At 38.1% G+C, this 16,599-nt stretch overlaps 1 protein-coding gene across 1 annotated transcript in view; it reads left to right on the top strand.

Moving 5' to 3' along the window:
• Positions 1–16,599, top strand: part of Abcb7 (ATP binding cassette subfamily B member 7) — a 177,144-nt gene that overhangs the window by 118,776 nt on the left and 41,769 nt on the right. The window lies entirely within an intron of this gene.

Below are 16,599 nucleotides of genomic sequence, written 5' to 3'. Positions count from 1 at the left end.
AAAATATTCATACATTCTGAAGAGAAACCAGTGTATAGGTATTCAAATGTAAATGAGAATGTAGATAAAGCAAATTTCTTCCTTAAATCATACAGGAGTAAGGTAAATTTTGTTTTATTACTGTGAGACATGATGGGTCATAAAGGATTCAAAGAAGTGCTATTCAAGTGTTGTGGGATTTTAGAGGAAAGGTGGGGGGAACCACCATGGTGAGGAGCCAGGAAAGATCTTGCAGAGGAAATGGCATCCTTTACAGTCTTGTATAAGTCAGATTGTTAGATAAGTAGAGGTAATTTGAATAGTGGCCTAGTGAGAACATATAGTATGTGTGCAGAAGTGCATAGCCTATCTTGGCTCCATTGAAAGGATGATACTTCAGCAGAAGTGAGCTTAGAGAAATAATATGATTTCCTAATATGAAATCCCTTTACTATAAAGCAAGAAATTTATAATGTGCAAAATAAGAACTTCACTTTTGAGTACTATATTAATATGGTTAGAAGTATGCTTTAAGAAGTTAATCTGACTCTATTTTAGAAGATGGAATAAAGTAATAAAAGATTTACTTTGAGGATACATACTATCCATCCATTCATACCTTCATATGGCAAATATTTATCAACTAGTTATGAGACCAGTGTAATAGTCTAGGTAACAAGTAACAGCAGACTGTATTGTACAGAAGTCATGGTAGAAAAGTGATTGTGGGAGGGAAAGATGCCAGAGATATTGTATGATATAATTAATACATGGCAACAGATTGGTTATTAGGAGTGAAATAGTAAAATTCAAAGGTGATGTTAGGAATGCAAGAATGATAATGCTTTCAACAGAAGTAGGTAATAAGTCAAATCTTGTTTGTAGAGTGACAATTTTACTTTTGGACATGTTGAAATGCTAGCAGAACTAGATAGAGAGCAGTGCATTCAGTGCTGCAAATGTGGGCCAAACTCAGGAGGCAGGAAGATGTTGGAGAAGTAAAGAGATGATAGTAGAAAGATTACAAATTAAGTTGATTATCAAAGAAACAAACAGAGGGCAGAACTTACGTTCTATACAAAGGAAATAGTAAAGTAAGTAATTGAAAAGATAAAAGTAAAACCATAACCTAACTTTATTTTCAGTTCTTATTTCTCAGCTGTGAGCTCTGTTGAGGACCCTCCCACTAAATCTGACCCATTCCTGAAATAAGTGTGTTCTTAAATCAGGCTATTATGTAACAGATCATGAGTCCATACTTCACTGTATTTGTTTAAGCTGAATAGAGGGCCCTATTAGCGATTAATTTGGTAGGTAATGTTGAAATTTTTCACTTTTATGTTCATTTTAGCACAGTGTTGGTTGGTGGATTATCTTTTATATACAAATTATTAAGGACAAAACTGATTCTAAGTTCTAATGCAAGGCAAAATTAGTGAATTGGCCTTTATTTCTTCATTAGCTGAATGCAAGTACCTTGTTGACAAGTAAAAGGCAGATGGTTTTCTGGACTTTCTTGAGAATTGAAGAGGGCAGGTTAGAACATGACTAATTAGTCTAGCTATAGGGAGGAGTCTCCAGTAATGACATTTACATTAGGGTTTATTTTTTAGTGTATACCAGTCCTTCAAAAATACAGATTTCTGTTGCTTGGTGACAGGTCAATATCAAGGTGTGAAATCTAGCTAAACTAACATAGTTGTAGATTAAAATATTTTTAGAATGCTAATATTTGGATCTTCACTCAACAAATAGAACTCATAGAATGGAAATTGCTGTTCCAAATTCTTTTTTTTTTTTTTTTTTTGGATTTTTGAGACAGGGTTTCTCCGTAGCTTTTTTTTTGGTTCCTGTCCTGGAACTAGCTCTTGTAGACCAGGCTGGCCTTGAACTCACAGAGATCCTCCTGCCTCTGCCTCCTGAGTGCTGGGATTAAAGGTGTGCGCCCACCACTGCCCAGCCCTGTTCCAAATTCTTGCATACTAACTAGAAGTCAACAAAAATGTACAGACAAACTCTTTTAAGAGTTTGTTTGGTTCCTATTAGATCTGAAAAAGGAAGAGATTGGTGGAAATTATGATGAGTGCCTCTAGAAAATAGCATATAGAAAACACTTCTCTTTTTCTTAACTTTTTTTTTTTTTTTTTATTCTTTTTTAATTAAAATTTCCACCTGCTCCCCGTTTCCCATTTCCCTCCCCTCCTCCCAAATATTGCCCCCTCCCCCCACTTCCCTCCCCCTATCCCCACTCCTCTTCTCCTCCCCCCACACCATCCCCCCTCCCTCTTGATACTGAAGAGCAGTCCAAATTCTCTGCCCTGCGGGAAGACGAAGGTCTTCTATCTACTTCCAGGAAGGTGAGCGTCTAAACAGGCTAAGCTCCCACAAAGCCGGTTCATGTATTAGGATCGAAACCTAGTGCCATTGTCCTTGGCTTCTCATCTGCCTTCATTGTCCGCCATGCTCAGAGAGTCCGGAATCAACCCATGCTTATTCAGTCCCAGACCAGCTGGCCTTGGTGGGCTCCCAATAAATCAGTTCCACTGTCACAGTGGGTGGGTGCATCCCTCGTGGTCCTGATTTTTTGCTCATGTTCTCCCTCCTTCTGCTCCTCATTTGGACCTTAAGAGCTCAGACCGTTGCTCCAAATTGAGTCTCTGTCTCTACCTCGATCCATCGCCAGATGAAGGTTCTAAGGTGATAGGTAAGACATTCATCAGTATAGGACAGGGTCATTTCAGGTTCCCTCTCCTCAGTTGCCCAAGGTACCAGCTGGGGACATCTCCCTGGACACCTGTGAACCCCTCTAGAGTCAAGTCTCTTGCCCACCCTAAGATGGCTCCCTTAGATAGGATATACACTTCGCTGCTCCCGTATCCTCCCTTCCTATATCCCAACCATCCCAATCCCCCGAGCTCCTCCCATCCTCCCCTTCTCATGTTTCTCATCCCATTTCCCCTTTGCCCCATGCCACCTCACCCGCAAGTTCCCAGTTTTTGCCCTGCAATCTTGTCTACTTCCCCCTCTCCATGCAGATGACTATATGATTTTCTTTGGGTTCACTTTCTTATTTAACTTCTATAGGATCACAAATTATATGCTTAATGTCTTTTATTTATGGCTAGAAACCGATTATGAGTGAGTACATCCCATGTTCCTCTTTTTGGGTCTGGGATACCTCACTCAGGATAGTGTTTTCTATTTCCATCCATTTGCACGCAAAATTCGAGAAGTCATTGTTTTTTACTGCTGAGTAGTACTCTAATATGTATATATTCCACACTTTCTTCATCCATTCCTCCATTGAAGGGCATCTAGGTTGTTTCCAGGTTTTGGCTATTACAAACAATGCTGCTATGAACATAGTTGAACAGATACTTTTATCATTTGATGGGGCATCTCTTGGGTATATTCCCAATAGTGGTATTACTGGATCTTGGGGTAGGTTGATCTTAACTTTTTAAAAAATTGAAAACAGACTCTTCTTTTGTAGAATACCTCCCAACCAGTTTCCCTTCCCTCAACTTCTAGCACCCCTCCACCCCCCCTTTAACCCAGGGCAACTCCCCTTCAATTTCTTCTTCAGAGAAGAGTAGGTCTCCAAGAGATGGAAGATAGCTAGACAAAACAAAACAAGATACAATAAGACAACACGAAAGTCCTCTTATCGAGGCTGGACAAGGCACCCCAGTAGGAGGAAAAGAGTTCCAAGAGCAGTCAAGAGTCAGAGACTCCCACCTTACACACACAGAGGACCTGGTGCAGACTCATGCAAGTTCTCTGATTGTGAACCCATTTGAGCCCTGCTTAGTTGATTCAGTGGGCCATGTTCTCCTGGTGTCGTCCATTCCCTATGATTCATAAAGCCCCCCCATGGGGTTCCTGATGTCCAAGGGGAGGGACCCAAAGGAGATCTCTAATTTAGACTCTTTCTGCATAATGTCTGGTTGTGGGTCTCTGTTTTCAGAGGGATGACTGTACAAGGCACCCATCTATGAGTATAAGAGAATATAATTAGGAATCATTTCATTGACTTTTTTCAGTTGTGTTTGGTTCTACCTTCTCTGGGCTATCCAGTTTCTGGTTCCTGGCCATCCAGGCAGTGTAGGGCATGCATGAGGTTCCTCTCATGACATGGGCCTCAAGTTATAGCAGACATTGGCTACCCCCACATGTTCTGTGCCACCATTGCCCCAGCACATCTTACAAGCAGTACAGATTGTAGGTGGAGGATTTTGTGAGTGGGTTGATGTCCAGGTTTCTCTTTCCATACTCTGTACAGTACCTTCTTACACTTGAGACTAGAATGTATGAGTGGAGGCTGCAAGCCCCCACCAGCTCGACATCTCTGAATTTGTGTTCATTAGGGTTTCTATTGCTGCAGTGAAACACCATGACCAAAAAGCAAATTAGGGAGGAAAGGGTTTATATGGCTTACAGTTTCACATTACTGTTTATCACTGAAGGAATTTAGTACACAAGCTCAAGCAGGGCAGGAATCTGGAGGTAGGAGTTCATGCAGAGTCCATGGAGGGGTACTTCTTACTGGCTTGCTTCCCTTGGCTTTCTCAGCCTGCTTTCTTATAGAACCCAGGACCACCAGCCCAGGGATGATACCAGCCACCATGGGCTGAGACCATCCCCATTGATCATTAATTGAGAAAATGCCTTACAGCTGGATCTCATGGTGACATTTTCTCAATTACGGTTTTCTTCTTTAAGGTACCCTTAGTTTTTGTTTCAAATTGCATAAGAGTAGTCTGTTTGTGAGCTTAGTGGACGTTGTCCTCAGCAATGACCTCCCCGAAACACACACACACTGTCAATGTTCAGATGGTGACCTTCTGTCCTAGCATCCGGCTGGGTTGTTTAGAGATATTCTTGGGACCTCCCTGGCCAACAACTCAACCAAATGTAACAATTTCCACCACTGGAAACCTTGCCTGGCTATAAAATATGATCAGTTAGTACTCCATATCCCATTACTTGGAATCCTCACTAGGGTCACCCTCATAGATTCCAGGAAGTTTCCACTGTAATGGGTTTTTATTCACCCTGAAATGCTCCCCAATTTCAGTCATCTCTCCCAGTAGCCTCTCCTTCCATCCCTCACTATACCTGATTTCTCCTGTTCCCATTCCCACCCACTCCCAGCTGACCCTCAGAATCTGTTCTATTTCCCCTTCCCAGGGAGATCCATGCTTCTCCCCTATACCTCTCTTCTTTACCTAACCTCTCTTGGTCTGTGGATTATAGATGGTTATCATTTACTTAATGACTAATATCCACTTATAAGTGAATACATACTGTGTTAATTTTTCTGGATCTGAGTTACCCCAGGATGATATTTCTGGTTGCATGCATTTGCCTGCAGATTTCACAAAGTCATTATTTTAACACTGAGTAGTACTCCATTGTGTAAATCTGTTTATATATCCATTCTGTTAAGGGACATCTAGGTTGTTTCTATTTTCTAGGTATTATGAATAAAGCCACAATGAATATAACTGAGCAAGTGTCCTTGTGTTTGGATGGAGTGTCCTTTGAGTATATACCCAAAAGTAGTATAGCTGGTTATTGCAGTAGATAGATTCCCAACTTTCTGAGGAACTACCATATTAATTTCCATAGTGATTGTACAAGTTTATACTCCCACCAGCTATGGAGGAGTGTTCCCCTTGCTCCACATTCTCACCAGCATGAGCTGTCACTTGAGAAAGAAACTTCTCATTTTATGAGGAATAATTTGGGGTATTAGGGCATAGTAGTAGTAGCAATGACCATTTGAGATAATATTTTCCAGTTTCTAAAAGTAATCTTCCAAATATTTAAAAAATGATGATTGTTTTCCTTCTTAGCTGTTTTGTTATTGATATGCAAAGATGGATTGCTGTACATTTTCATCTCATTATTTTTATTCAAAACTGATTATATATTTTAACTTATGAATACTGTGGTGGTTTGAAAAAAATGGCCCCCACATTGAGTGGTACTATTAGGAGATGTGGCCTTGTTGGAGGAAGTGTGTCACTGTGAGGGTGGGCTTTGAGGTCTCTTTTTTTCAAGTTTCCCTCAGTGTGATAGTCAACTTCCTGTTGCCTACAAGATATAACATTCTCTGCTCCAGCATGCTACCATGCTCCCCTTCACAGTCATAATGGACTGAATCTCTGAAACTGTCAGCAAGCCACCCTCAGTTAAATGTTTTCTTCGTAAGAGTTGCTATAGTCACAGCAATAGTAAACCCTGACTAAGACAGAAGTTGGTACCAGGAGTGGGATATTTTTTTTTTTGATAGGTCTGACCATGTTTTTGTTTGGGGAAATTTAGACTTTGGTACTTTGGGTTATGAAAATAGTGGGATGCTTTAAGCACTGCTTAGTGGGCCATACTAGTAAAAGCATGGAAGACAGTATTGCTAAGAGTTATTTGAACTGTCCAGGGCTCAGTCAAGAGGTATCAGTGAAGGATGTTAGTATGTTATCTAGATTATCCTTGTGATATTTTGTGGAAGGAAGTGGCTACATTTTGTCCTTTATCAAAGAGTCTGCCTAAGGTAAAGTGAAGCGTTTAGATTAATTCTGTTGGAAGCGGAAATCTCAAAACAACTTAGTATAGACTGTTTTGTGGTTACTAGTGTTAACTCTAATAAAGTTATATAATGAAAAGGAGCAAGCTGAGCAAGAAAAAAATATTTGTGGAGAAAAAGAGCCCCAGAAAGTGGAATGGAGCTAAGTTCTTTGTTCAAGATGATAACAAATTAAGAAATGAAATAAAGGGAGTGGTGACCTCAGGACAAGATCCCACCCGGCTATATTTCCAATTTGTAGAAAGGAATTAAAGAAAAGTTTACAGCCAGATGTGGTGATGCACCCTTTTAATCCCAGCACTGGGAAGGCAGAGACTGGTGGATCTCTGAGTTTGAGGCCAGTCTAGTCTAAAGATCAAGTTCAAGGACAACCAAACTTAGGCAGTAAAGGAATGTAGAAAGCTGATAAGGATATAATTAAACAAGGGGGCAAGTTTCAGCCCCTGTAAGCAGCAGAAGTTGGCAGCTTTGGCCATGTGGTTCTGCCTTTAGAGTTAAGGATAGAAGAAACAGGTTATAGAAGTTGCCTCCCCACTTAAGGACAGTCACTGAGGCCAGGCATGTGTCAGGGGTGTACCTGGATGAAGGCCTAGTAGAGAGCAATTGTGTGAAGTTGAAGCCTGAATTGCCTTAGAGAACCCCAGATGTTAGAGATGCCACAGTCATGGGATAGCTGCTGAGGAGAGCTGCTAATAGGAAGTGGAACCAGCCCAATACAAAGTAGTCAACAAAGCTGAATAGAATTGGAGATGTGGAGAGCGTTTTGGCATGCATAGTTTGAAGTTTGCCCAGCTGGTTTTTAGTCTTGCTTTATTGGGTCCAGGGTGGTGCAATGATGGGAGACAGATCACCAAAGTTTATTAAACCAGAACCAAGCTTTATTCCTGAAAAAGAAAAAAATCTCAATGGGGCACACAAAGCTTATCAGTTATACCTGTGACCATAGCCATACATCAGGCTTCTGGAATTCTGACAATGGGGGCTGATCTTTGACCTCTTCTTATGGTAAAATCAAGTACCAAGTGAAGGTCAAAGAGTTTTTACAACCTTGAGGTCAGGCTTAAAGTCACATTACATGTTAAGTTTTACAACTTTTGGTTATAGGACATTAGGATGTTTGTGAAAGCCACCTTTCACTGTCCCTGAAAGAATGCAAGACAGAGAGTTGAGTGACATAGGGGGATAGTTTAAAATTAAGGGAATACAAGGAGAGTGTCCCATAGCGGTAACAGAAACTAACCTTTATCTGCAGTACCTGCCTAGCTGGGAAGCTGGGAAGCAGGAGACAATTGTTAAAAGTTTATCTCTGTACACAGTGGCTGCCAGGATGTCTGCTCTTAAGGCAGATAGTGTTTGTTAAAGGTTAACAGTGGCTGCCATTTCCTCCCAAAATGTGTTTGGGCTTACAACTTCATATTTCTATATTCCTGGACCAGATCCTTTATTTCTATATTCTATTTCTGGACTCTTCAGCTTTGGTTCAGCATTTCCTCATTATGCTCCCTTCCCTGTGTTTTGGAATGGTAATGTATATCCTGTGCCATTGTATATTGGAAGTACATGATCTTTTGATTTTGATTTTTACAAGGGGACTACAGTTAAGAGATTGCCATATGTCTCAGAAGAGACTTTGGACTTTTAAACATTGTTGAGACGGTAATAGACTATGGGGACTTTGGAAGTTGGACTGAAAGCAGTTTTTGTGTTATGATATGGCTATAAGTCTTTGGGGACCAGGGAGTGGAATGTGGTGGTTTGAAAGAAAATGGCCCCCAGAGGGAGTAGCACTATTAGGGGTATGACCTTGTTGGAGAAAGTATGTCACTGTGGGGCTGGACTTTGAGGCCTCTTTCTCAAGCTTCCTTTAATGACAATCGACTTCCTGTTGCCTGTAAGATGTAGGACTCTCAGTTCCAGCACCACATCTGCCTGCACACCCATGCTCCCAATCATGATCATAATGGACTGAACCTCTGAAACTGTAAGAGAGCCACCACGATTAAATGTTTTCTTGATAAGAGTTGCCCTGGTCATGGTGTCTCTTCTCAGCAATAGTAAACCTTAACTGAGACAAATACCTTTACTAATGTAGGCCCCATTATATGCTAGTTTCCCTAACCTCCATATAGTCTAGGAATTTTTTTTTAGTGTTGGGTTCACAAACATTAACATCAGTTTGAATGTCATCCAAATTAGATCTTCTATAATGTATATTTTGAATTATATGAATTCCTCTTTATTATTTCTCTGTATCTTACAAATCATGATAAATTATAAATTCCATTTTTTGTTTTGTTTTGGGTTTTTGACACAGGGTGTCACATAGCATAGGCTGGCCTCTGATACACAGTGTAACCAAGGCTGGGCTTGAACTTTTCCTATCTCCACCTCCCAAGTGTTGGGACTGCAGTTGTATGCCACACCAGTCAGTTTTTTCAGTACTGGGGATAGAACCCAAGCTCCATGCTGGATAAGCACTCTACCCACTAAGCTTTATCTATAGCCTGTTATTTTATTTCAGTTTAGCTCAAAATACCTTAAAATTTCTCTTGAAATTTTTTGACTTATGTGCTAGTAGAAATGTATTGGTTAAATCAATCTTTGAAGTATGCCAGCTATCATTTTGTTATTTATATCTAAATTTAATTTTATTGGTTATCTGAGAACATAACTTTATATGATACATATTGTTTTTAATTTGTTATGATTTATTTTTGGCCTAGAATGTGGTTTATTTTGGTGAATGAATTTATGAGCTTGAGAAGAGTGTATTCTGGTATTGTTGCTTGAGGTATTAATACTTTGTATATTATTTACATCCAAATGATTGATAATTTACTTCAACCAAATTCTTACTTACTTTGTTACTTCGATTAATTACTAATGAAGTGGTTTTGTAAGTCTCCAACTGTAATAGAGGGTTCTTTTTATTTCTTGCTATTCATCATATTTCACCAAAACATTTTGACATTCTTAAAGTATGTGCATATTCCTATTGTTAATATGCTGTAGTATTGGCCACTTCATTATGACAATGATCCTCTTTGTTTTTGTTCCATTTCCTTAATATTAAAATTGCTTTTAAAGATCAATAAAATTATTGCAGCTTTATTTTTATTAATATTACTATGACGTATATTGCTCTATTTTCTTTTAATTCATTTTGTCTTTATACTTAAATCAAAGTTGGGTCATAATGTTTGTTAAATCCCCTCTGACCATCTTTTGATATAATTTTGTAATAAAATTAACCATATCTGTAACTTTTCTATTTACTGTTACGGCGATTTGAATGAGAATGGCCTTAATAGGCTTATATATTTGAATTCTTTTTTTTTTTTTTTGGTTTTTCGAGGCAGGGTTTCTCTGTAGCTTTGGTGCCTGTCCCGGGACTAGCTCTTGTAGACCAGGCTGGCCTCGAACTCAGAGATCCGCCTGCCTCTGCCTCCCAAGTGCTGGGATTAAAGGCGTGCGCCACCACCGCCCGGCTATATTTGAATTCTTGGTTCCCAACTGTGGAACTGTTTGGGAAGGGTTAGTTGTGTCACAAGGGGTCGACTTTGAGGTTTCCAAACTTCACCTCATTCCCAGTTAGTGCTGTATCTCTGTCTCCTGCTTGTGGCTTGTGACTACTGCAAGCTCCCAGTTACTGCTTCAGCAGTATGCATGTCTGCTGCTGTGCTTCCTTCCTTGGAGGTCAGGGACTCTAACCCTCTAGGACTGTGAGCCCCCCAGATTAAATGCTTTCTTTCATAAGTTGCCTTCTTGATCTTGGTGTTTTGTCACAATAGAAAAGTAACTATGACAAATGTCCTGTACTTTGGCTTTTGCTTTTGTTTTCTTTTTAATCTATTTCTTCTATATTTGAGCATTTTATGATTTTCACTTCTGTGTCTTTTAACATTTTTTTCCTGATGACTGTGGAGCTTACACTAAACATGTATAACTAATCTAAGGCTACTTTCATATAATATTGTACTGTTAGATGAATAGTGCAAAGAATAGCATTTCCAGTGTAGTCCTTCTATTCCTTATGGATTCTTATCATTCATTTTGTTTATCCATGAGCTCTGATTATTCAACAGATTGTATTATTTTGAAGATTCTGTTATGTTTTAGGTCAAATAATGAAAACAAATGTCTGTGTTTTACATACAGTTGCTTTTCTCTCTAACAGATATCTATTTTTATGTATATTTAAAGTTTGGCCTATGTCACTTTTCTTCTTTTTGATAAATTTTTAAAAATAGTTCTTAGAAACCACAGGTCATAATTAATTCCTTTCAAATTTTGCATTTTAGAAAATATTTTCCTCCAATTTTAAAGAAAATTTTCACTGGGTATGGAATTATAGGTTGTGGAGATTTTTTTCTTAACTCTTTAACTTACATAGTTTTCTTTACTGTCTTTTTGTTTGAATGTTTTCAGAAGAGAAGTCCAATGTTATTTTTACCTGTGTCCTTCTACTGGCAAAATGCCTTTTCCTTCAGCTCCTTTTAACTTTATTTCTGTGTTTTATTTTTGGTGATTTGGATATGATAGGCCAAGGTGTAGATTTTATTCATTCTGCTTGTTCTGTGAGCTTCCTTTATGTCTGATTTGATGTTAACAATTCTAGAAATATTTAACCATTAAGACATCATCTATTTATTTTCCTTTTCCCATTTTTATTGTAATATTCTCATTATATATGTATCAGCTTTTGAAACTGTCCCATGGTTTTGAATATTCTTTTGTACTTTTTTATTATCTTTGTTTTCTCTTTTTCAGTTTGCAAAGCTTCTGTTGAAATAGGTCTTCAAGTTCACCAGTTTGTTTTATTGTGTCATGCCTACCAATTAGCCCATTAAATACATTTTTTATTTCTTTTATAGTGTGTTTGATTTCTAGTCTATCCTCTTAATTCTTCCTTTTGGGGGTGGTCCTTTCTCTCTATAGGCAATCTGCTTTTTACACTGAATCTTTTAGCATATTAAAGGAAATGTAAATTTCTTATTTGAAGCTTGGCCTGGCAACACAGGTCTATAATTTCAATTGTTTGAGAGGCTGAAGCAAGAGGGCCTGTAAGTTTAAGTAAGGCAAGCCAGGTAACTTAGTGATGTATGAGAAATTTCTGTACCCTGATATTAAGTCTTTCTGATGATGCAATAAATCTGAGCAAAGCATTCCCTGGTGCTCCCAGTGGAAGAAGAGAAACCATGAGGGGAAACCATGAGGAAGAGGCTTTAATGGTGGAGCCTCCATTGGTGGACTTTCTCAGAGACAGGGTCTGGAATGGGAGGAATGTGGCTGGATGGATTTTCCCAACAATGTACTATATCAAAAATTTCAAAAGCTGAGGATGTAGTCCAATGAAAGAGCACTTGCATCGCATATGGAAGGCCTAGGTTCAATATCCAATATTGCAAAAAGATAAAATGAAAATAAATTCCTTGTCAGATAACTACAAAATAACTTTAGTCTTGTTTTAATGCTTACTTTGTCTAGTTAGATTTTTATTGCCTTTTAACACGCATTGTAATTTTGTTTTGGAAATCTGAACATGATGTATTGATTTTTAAAAATGGTGCTAAGCTAAATAGGCCTTTAGTATAAAGTTTTATATTTATATTTAGAAATTATCTGTTTTCTATATGTCAGCTAAAATTTCATCTGTTTTGTCTCTTGTTTTAATATTTTTTAAAAATATAAATCTATGTGTGTGTAATGCCTCATGTATCTATGTGTCCATGAAGGCCAGAAGAGGGTGTTAGATTTTGAACTCAGGTCTTCTGGAAGAGCAACAAGTGTTCTTAACTGTTGATCATCTCTCCAGCCCCCTTTCCTTAAAATTATTTTTTTTTTATTTTATAGCTCCTTGTTTTTAGTCTTTGCTGGAATCTCCTTTAAAAAAGATTTCTTTGTTGATATTTTATGCATATGACTGTTTTATCTGCATGGAAATGTATAACATGTGTAATCCTAACCCTGCAGAGGCTACAAGAGGGAGTTGAATCTCCTGGAACTGGAGTTCCAGATTTTTGTGAATCCCCACATGGATGCTAGGACTGGAACACAGGTCCTCTACAAGAGCAATGTGTGCTCTTAACTGCTGAGCCATCTCTCCTTTTAAAATGGGTTTGCAAAGTTGAAGTTTCTTCAGTTGTAGTCCTTTGTAATTCTGAAGGAGCTCTATTGATGTGCTTTTAAGTGGTTTATAGAAAATATTTCTGTAATCCTATGATCAGGTCTCAGATTTGGAATGAGTTTCTGGCCCTTTGATGTGACCTTTACAATTGCTTCGAAGCATTCACCTCTGTAGTTAGGTTAGACAGTGAAGCTCAAGAAGCCGAGGTGGGTATTTTCTTTCTTCAGTTAATCTTTGGTGAAATAATTTCCTTTGAGGAAAAAGTTTGTTAATGAGAAAATACTCTGGGCATATTTGAAAACTTTTACTCCTCCCCCCACCCTACTTTAAATAATGAAGGATTTTATTTTATTTATTTTTTTTTGTAAAGCTTGTGTTTTAAAGTCTTGGTCCCTAGCCCATGACATCATTGGAAGGTGGTCGACCTTTTAAGACGTAGAGTTTATTTGGAAATCTTCTGGACATATGAGAGAGAGCTTGAGATCTTGGTCCCTCTTCCTTCCCTTCCATTCTCCCCCTCTTTCCTGGACTTTATGAATTGAGCAGGTTGTGCCACTATGTCCACTCACCACAGGATCAGCTAGGCCAAAATCCAGTGGTGCCAAGCAAACGTAAGAGAAAAGCTCCAAAACTATGAGCCAAAGCAAACATTTTTCTGTAATCACCCACAGTATATTTCCATAGAAATATGACTTACAAGTCATAAAACTATAGCCCCCACCTCCAGTAGTCTAATCTCCTGGTCTAGCTCTCCCTCTCTCCACCAGTTACACGCTAAATTTACCTGTTTTGTTTGTGTTGTTTGTTTTCTTGGTTATAGATACAGATTCTCCCTCAAAGTAATGATTGTGTACATGTATTTGTCTCTCAAGTTTTGGGATGAAAGATTGTCCTGTGATCACAACCAAGAAAAGTTGTAGCTTTTCAGTCTAATTTAAAATTGTGGGCATGAATGATTTTTATGTTCCTTATGTGTCAGGCAGGAAACTAGGAGTTACTCCAAATCCTAATGTTGCTTCAAACAAATTAATGAATAAAGTAAAAAGCTTCATGTAACTTTTATAATATGCTTACATCTTGCAATATTTTGTTAAAATTTTTTTGTCTGATATACTCCTAAATTTTATCTTCTAGAGGAATTATGTAAGAAAATATATTTATTAGATTTGATTATTAGAGGTAAGGATATAAAAGATAATTGCTTTTCCATTTCCTTTTTGTTTTTTGGTGTTTGAGGTATAATATCAAATAAAAGATTTTCTTGTGGCTATTTTGACCCATAGATTTTTGACTTGTCTGTAGCATGTTTTAGGTATCTGTTACTTGACAACAAAATGCAGACTTTTATTTTTGTCTCATCTCTGTCATGTTTATACTTTCCCGATCGAACTATTATCTTGAGTGAAACACCGAGTAAATTTCTTACAAATATATATTCTACTTTCATATGGAAATTGTTATGTGTCTTATTCATACAAATTATTTTTATATCTTAGATCATCTTCTCAGTCTGATTCAATGGGTTGTTTTCTGCTCTGGCTACTCTTTAATACCCAAAGTGAACTTCTAAAAACATTTTTTCATTTATTTATTTCTTTGTTTGTGTGTGCCACATGTGTACATGTATGTGCATGCTTGTGAGGTCAGAGTGCAACTTGCTGGAGAGTTCTCTGTTTCCACTGTGTGGGTTCCAGGAGTTCAAGTAATGTCAAATGAGGTAGGAAGTGTCTGTACCCTCTAAGCCATCTTGCTAGTCCCCCAAAGTAAAATTTATATGCAAGTATGCTGGCTAGTTTTATGTCAACTTGATACAAGCTAGAGTCATCTAAGAGGAAGGTACCTCAATTGAGAAAATGCCTGCATTAGTACAGACTGTAGGCAAACCTATAGGGCATTCTCTTAATTGATGGGGAAGGAAGACCCAGCCCATGGTGGCTAGTGCTGCCCCTGGGCTCTATAAGAAAGCAAGCTGAGCAAGACATGAAGAGCAAGCCAGTAAGCAACACTCTTCATCCCCTGCCTCCAGAGTCCTCTCCTGCATGCTTTCCGTGATGAACTGTGATATGGAAGTTTGAGTGAAATAAAGTTTTTCATCCCCAAGTTGCTTTTGATCATGGTGTTTTACCTCAGCAGAATTTCGTTTACATGATAGAAGTCTGTAGTTGTTTTTACAGTGAAAATTGTTAAGAATTTTATACGAGTACTGTATTTACATCATTTCTACTCAAGAGTTTTCCCCTACAATTCTTCCTGAGTGTTCCCTGGTCCTGTTCAACTTCATGACTTCTTCATTAATTATTGATGCATGCATACTCACATGTGTGTATGTATATAAATGCAACATGCTGTTTCTATTTAATGGTGCTCATATGAACATGTGTTTGGGGCTGATCACTTGGGATGACATAACCTGTCAGAGCTCATCCCTCAAGAAGACTGATTTTCTTTCTTTGTAAACAGCCATTAATTGCCTGTAGCTCTTCATCTAGGAAATAAAATTCTTTTAAGACATGCACTTTATTTTTCAAACCTAATTTTAATGAATTAATTACTTTATAAAGCATAAAAGAGTTTTACATTTGAGCTTGGAAAATTTTTTTGTTTTTGTTTTATGTTTGCCTTGCTTTTTCTTTTTAATGAGAATAAAGATTTTAATTGTATAAAGGCCCTAAGTGACCTAATAGTCCTTACAAATTGTGTAACAACCTTTTCTCTCCCTCTCTCTTTTCCATTGTTTAGTCCTGCTCATCAAATCTCCCTTTAGTGTAACTGATCTTTATTTTTCTCTTTTTCCCTCTTTTTGTGGCTACAGAGGCAGTTAACAAAGGAATAAAATTCTCTTTCACTTTTTCAGATATTCATCCTTTCTTGGCAGCAGTACTTTCAGTGCCCTTAGTTAACAGAGGCCACACTGAACAAAATTAATTATTGAAGACTTCGTATATTAAAAGTCTGAAAGAATCAGGTTTCTTACATGACATAGTTAGTACTTTCATGATTAGAAAAGTGAAAGCCATAATTAATCCTGGAATGTGAATGACTAAGGAAACTGTCCATAGTGACCAGTAATTTTGATATCATATAGATTAGATACAGCATACATTTGGTTTTCCTTTATAATGCCTTAGTTCGGCTTCTGTTGATCTAGTGGAATATCTGAGACTGTGCAATTCCTAAAGAATAACATTTGATGCCCAGTGTTTTGGCGCTTGTCTTTAATCCCAGTACTAGGAAGACAGAGACAAGTGGATCTCTGTGAATTCAAGCCCAGCCTGGTCTACATAGTGAGTGAGTTCCAGGACAGTCAGGACTACATAGAGATAACCTGTCTCAAAAAGGGGAAAAAAAAAAAACAAAAAAAAAAACAAGAATAACATTTGATTTGAATTCAAGGTTCTGAAGGCTTGGAGTTCCAAAAGCATAGTGCTTGTATCTGTATCTGGCCAGCTTCTGGCTATGCCTTCATGCTGCAACAACTCTAGTAGAAAGTGGGAGGGCAAGTATAGAACAGTCACCAGCAGTTTCTGCTTTATAGAGATTCATTCTTAGGACATCTAATACAGTTCCACAGTAGCTGCCTCCAGAATTAAAAAGAGTTCCACAAGGCCTGTACAAATCCTTCTCAGAATCCTGTTCTCCTTGGAAAGGTCCTGTTTCCTAACAATGCCTCAATGACAACCAAATTTCTACATGAATTTTGTTGGGATGTGAACTGTCTTAGTCACTAGTCTTTGAAGTGAAGAGATATCATGACCAAGGTAGATCTTAACTTTGTAATTGGAGCTGGCTTACAGTGTCATAAGTTTAATCCATTCCATCATGGCAAGGTAGCATGGAGACGTGGAGGAACAGCACAATGATCTTTAGGCAGGGAGAGAGATTCTGTATTTGGCGAGGGATTTTG

This window comes from Chionomys nivalis, chromosome X (genome assembly GCF_950005125.1).
Source record: "Chionomys nivalis chromosome X, mChiNiv1.1, whole genome shotgun sequence".
Lineage (NCBI taxonomy): Eukaryota > Metazoa > Chordata > Mammalia > Rodentia > Cricetidae > Chionomys > Chionomys nivalis.
This window is presented reverse-complemented; position numbering and strand designations above follow the sequence as displayed.